Below are 5,285 nucleotides of genomic sequence, written 5' to 3'. Positions count from 1 at the left end.
GGAATGAAAACTGACCTTTTCCAGTCCTGTGGCCACTGCTGAGTTTTCCAAATTTGCTGGCATATTGAGTGCAGCACTCTCACAGCATCATCTTTCAGGATTTGAAATAGCTCCACTGGAATTCCATCACCTCCACTAGCTTTGTTCGTAGTGATGCTTTCTAAGGCCCACTTGACTTTGCATTCCAGGATGTCTGGTTCTAGGTGAGTGATCACACCATCATGATTATCTGGGTCATGAAGATCTTTTTTGTACAGTTCTTCTGTGTATTCTTGCCACTTCTTAATATCTTCGGCTTCTGTTAGGTCCATACCACTTCTGTCCTTTATTGAGCCCATCTTTGCATGAAAGACTTCTTATGACATCAAAAGCATAATCTATAAAAGAAAAATGGATGAATTTGGACTTCATCAAAATTTAAAACTTTTGCATTACAGAAGACTATGTTAAGAGAATGAAAAGCCAAGTCACAGACAGTGAGAAAATATTTGAAAACCATATATCCAACCAAGGACTAGTATCTAGAATATATAAAGTACTTTCAAAATTCAACAGTTAAAAAAAAATGATTAGAAAATGAGCAAAAGACATGAAGAGATATTTCACAAAGAGATATAAAGATGACAGATAAGCACATAAGATGTTCAACATTTTTAGCCACTGGGCAAGTAAAATTAAAACCACCATGAGCTATCACATCTATCAGGATGCCAAGGATGCAGATATATTGGTGAGAATACTGGTGGGAAGATAAAATGGTACAGCTACTTTGAAAACCAGTTTGTCAGTTACTTTCATAAAATAAACCTGTAGCTACCATATGACTCAGCAACTGCACTCCTGGGCATTTGTCCCAGAGAAATGAAACTTATGTTCACATGAAAAACCTGGCCACAAACTTTTATAGCAGCTTTATTCATAATAGCCACAAACTGGAAACAACCTAGATGGCCTGTAGTGAGCAAATTGTTGAACTAACTCTGGTACCTTCTTGCCATGGACTACTTCTCAGTACTAAAAAAAGAACTAAATATACACAGCAACCTAGATGAATCATTAAAGAATTAAGCTGAGTGAAAAAAAGACAATCCTATATTTCATGCCATGTATTTAACATTGGGGCTTCCTAAGTGGCACTAGGGGTAAAGAACTTGTCTGCCAAGGCAGGAGTCATAAGAGATGTGGGTTTGATCCTTGGGTCAGGAAGATCTCCTGGAAGAGGGCTTGGCAACTCATTCTAACATGGAGAGAGGAGCCTGGTGGGCTATAGTCCATGGGGTCACAAAGATTCGGACATGACTGAAGCGACTTAGCGTGCACTCATATATAACATAACTGAAATGACAAAAGTGTAGAATGGAAAACAGTAATGGTTTACAATGGCTCAGGAGGGAGGGAAGTGACTTTGGATATGAAACATCAACCCAAGGGATTCTTGTGATGATGGAACTATTCTATACCTTGACTGTGCCAGTATCAGTGTCCTGGTTGTGATACTCTTACTATAGTTTCATAGAATGTTACCACTAGGGGAAACTGGGTGCGAGGTTACTGGATCTCTGTATTGCGTCTTTCTTTCTTTTCTCTTTGGCCACACTGTGCTGGTGGGTGGGGGGCATGTGGGACTGGTCTTAGTTTCCTGACCAGGGGTCAATCCTTGCCCTGGGAGCCTGGAGTCTTAGTCACTAGACCACCAGGGAAGTCCCTCTGTATTGTCTCTTACAACTGCATGTGATTCTGCAGTTATTGCAAAACAAAAAACTTAATTTAAAAAATGAGAAAGAAAACAGTCAGTACAAGGAAAATAATTCTCAATATAGACGCTGGTTCAGCTTACTATTTATGATCCTGGTGTATTTGATGACCACAGTCTTTCTAAGAGTTTAGTTTGTACTGATTCAATATGGAAAGGAAAGGGATAAGACATCAACATAAGGAATAAGACATCAGCAGAGGGAATCTGTTTGGCTAATGTAAACTTGCTGCTCACCAGCAGCTGACCCTTCAATGAGAAATGGAGCATAACTCTTGGTGGTACTCAAAGTCTATCCAGATGAGGTCCCCCCAGCTGTGTGTTGGCTTCTCTTTGTAAACATTCAGTGAAGGAGAGGCTGACAAGGGTCCTGTCTTTATGAGCCCTGTGCATCTGATTCCCAGAAAGAAGGGGAGTGTGGCATGAACAGATTTCAAGATTTGAAAAGACTGTCCTTTAGTCAAACATCAGGTCTGTCTTTGCTTCTTTAAATGATGGAAGAAGATCATCTTTGATTTCTGCCTAGCTTCATGGCACCTTCAGTCCACAGATGGGATGGAGGGAGATGAGCGCACATGCACAGTGGCTCCTTCTTTCTGCCCAGAGGCAGAGGAAGTGCAGCCCACCTAGTGTGGGGCATCAGAAGGACATGACACTGGGAAGGACAGAGGGGGTGACTGGCACAGCCCCTACTTCTGTGATGCTGGTTCCAATTATGGAGACGCTCCCTTCTCACCCCACAAGGCTGGGCATGACCTACCTCTTTCCTGTTCCTACCTTTCACACTGCCAAGAGGGAAGAAGGTGGACCAGAAAGTGAAAGTGTTAGTTGCTCAGTCGTGTCCAACTCTTTTGTAACCCCGTGGACTGTAGTCCGCCAGGCTCCTCTGTCCATGGGGATTCTCCAGGCAAGAATACTGAAGTGGATTGCCATTCCCTTCTCCAAAATGGGAGAGATTCTGCTATCAGCACACAGCATCTGACCCCTGACCTCCAGCTTCAATGCAGGATACCTGAAACAAGGCATAGATAAGTCATACATAATACCTCTTAAATGTTTCCCCAAATTGCATGCCCCATACATGGAGGAGAGGAAATACAAACCCCCAGGGGATGCAAGGCCGCAGCCTGAGACAATCCATGACATACTAAAAATTTCCTTGAGGTTTAATGTTTGCATAAAACTCCATACCATACCTGTTTTTATGATTGCAAAAAAATGTGTTGAATTACTCACCATCCAGCAACCTGAACTTTCAGAGACATGGTCATACTCAACTCTCAGCTTTGGACATAGACTAGGTCATGTCATGCTGGAGCTGAGGGTCTGCACTCAGGAACCAGACTGCCTGGAGGCAAGTCCAGCCTCCGCCTCTGGCAAACTGGATGACCTTGGGCAAGTCCCTCTGTGTCTCAGTTCCCTTATTTATATTATGGGAATTATAGCAATGCCTACTTCATGGCTTGTTGAGAAGATTAAGAGTTAATATGCATTGGGACCTTCCTGGGGGTCTAGTAGTTAAGCCTCCATGCTTCCAATGTAGGGGGCATGAGTTCATTCCATCTCTGGTTGGGGAATGAAGATCTCACATGCCACATGGCACACAAAAAAAGATAAGTTAATTAAAACATCTAGAAAGAAAAGAGTTAATATGCATCAAACACTGGATGTGTGTTTGTGTGTTGGTTGCTCAGTTGTGTCTGTGACCCCAGGGAACTAGCCTGCCAGGATTCTTTGTCCATGGAATTCTCCAGACAAGAATACTGGAGTGGGTAGCCATTCCCTTCTCCAGGGGATCTTCCCAACCCAGGGATCAAACTCAAGTCTCCTGTATTGGAGGCAGATTCTTAACCATCTGAGCCAAGCCAGGGAAGCTTGGTACACATGCTCAATAAACATTAGATGGCATCCTTATGAGTTACTCTCTGGCATTTCACATCAGCTCACAGATCCCACTTAAAAGCAGTTTATATCACAGCAGAGATAAAAGGTAAAAAAACTGCAAGGTAAAAAATCTGAAAAATTATTCCTGCTTCAGGATAGTGAATTTAGACACAAAGCAATATGTTTTTGTGGTGTTGGCAGGAATGTCTGGGCATAGACTGGTCCTATGGTCACTTTAAAGTGAAGCTTCTGAATCCATTTGGTAACCAAACCTGCCTCCCTCTTTTCACCAAGCTGCCGAAGGATCTGTGCTCCGTGAGACACTGAATAGTATAAATGAGACCACTCAGAGCTCAGGCCCTGCAGTTCTGCGCGTCAACACCCTGCGTACTCCCCTTTTTAATAAATGGGTGAATGCTACATTTCAGCAACGGTGACACTATCCATGTCCTCCACGGCGGCTACTTAGTTGGCTGCGCTCAGGAAGTCTGAAAGGCTGTGGAGAACGTTAACAGGCCTCAAGTGAGGCCTTTCGTGGCAGCTCTTAGTCAAATGCGGGGCAGCGAGAAGCTTCTGAAGCTGGCCCAAGCTAAACACAGGATTTGTCACACGCATGGCAATGACATAAAACTGGTGTGTGACGGTGCCCCTGGTTTTCCTGAAATGCGAGACTCCAGTCCAACCCCGAGTACTGGGGGCGGTTGCTCTGGCTGGTTACCTTTTCATCAAAGATCCTTAGAAGCCAGAATCCTTTGTGCTGTGCGAGAACAGTCACCAGCTGTTTTCTGTTTCTACCGAGGGCGGGACAGGAGGAAATAAAATGGATCAAACAGTACAGACAGGATTTAGCTTAGACACAAGAAAAAACATCCTGACTGAGAGAACCCCTGAACAGTCAGGGAGAGCTATAGGGGAATCATAGAGTCCTTTTCTCTGAATATCCTTTTTAAAAAACCACAACGTGGACGGAGGGGGAGAAGACACTCTCTGAATCAGTGACCAGCAGCCAACATTCCTAAAAGAGGGGGATAATTTTTTACCAACTCCTTATTTTCTGAAATACTGATGGAGAATGAAAGGCCCTCTGGATTAAATAGTGCACAAAATACTCCTGTAATCATCATTAACGGCCTTCTATCTTAAAGGGTTGTTGTTGTTAAGTCACTCAGTCACATCCGACTCTTTGCGACCCCATGGACTATAGCCCACCAGGCACCTCTGTCCATGGAATTCTCCAACCAAGAATACTGGAGTGGGTTGCCATTCCCTTCTCCAGGGGAATCTTCCTGACCCGGGGAATCAAACCAGGGTCTTCTGCATTGCAGGCAGATTTTTTACCATCTGAGCCACTAGGAACCATGCTGTAAATTGCTAGTGTGAGAATTAGAAGATGGTCAAGATTCCCTCCACACTTATCATTCTCTGATCTTGGGATGCCTTTATCGCCCCCAAAATCACACACTCTGTCTTCAAAAGAAGCTCTGAGAGTCCTCAAAGTGAGGCATCATGACATGGTTAAGCTTGTAATGAAGTCACTGAGGGATACAAGCATTGAAACACCATGGGGGTTGAACAGTTACTAGGAACATAAACAGAGCATATACAATTTCAAAAAATAATGGAGAATTTCAAAAATTTAAAAAATTTC

General features: G+C 43.5%; 1 long non-coding RNA gene across 1 annotated transcript; it reads right to left on the bottom strand.

The window, feature by feature from the left end:
* Positions 1–338: 338 nt before the first annotated feature.
* On the bottom strand, positions 339–4,905 carry LOC112587379. The gene is made up of 3 exons (XR_003111863.3): positions 4,356–4,905; positions 2,531–2,765; positions 339–377 (listed from the first exon to the last, which is right to left on the bottom strand). It is a non-coding gene; the product is annotated as an uncharacterized LOC112587379 (long non-coding RNA).
* Between the last annotated feature and the right edge of the window lie 380 nt (positions 4,906–5,285).

This window comes from Bubalus bubalis, chromosome 10, assembly GCF_019923935.1.
Source record: "Bubalus bubalis isolate 160015118507 breed Murrah chromosome 10, NDDB_SH_1, whole genome shotgun sequence".
Taxonomy (NCBI): domain Eukaryota; kingdom Metazoa; phylum Chordata; class Mammalia; order Artiodactyla; family Bovidae; genus Bubalus; species Bubalus bubalis.
Note: the sequence above shows the minus strand (reverse complement) of the source record. Positions and strands in the feature narration are given on the sequence as shown.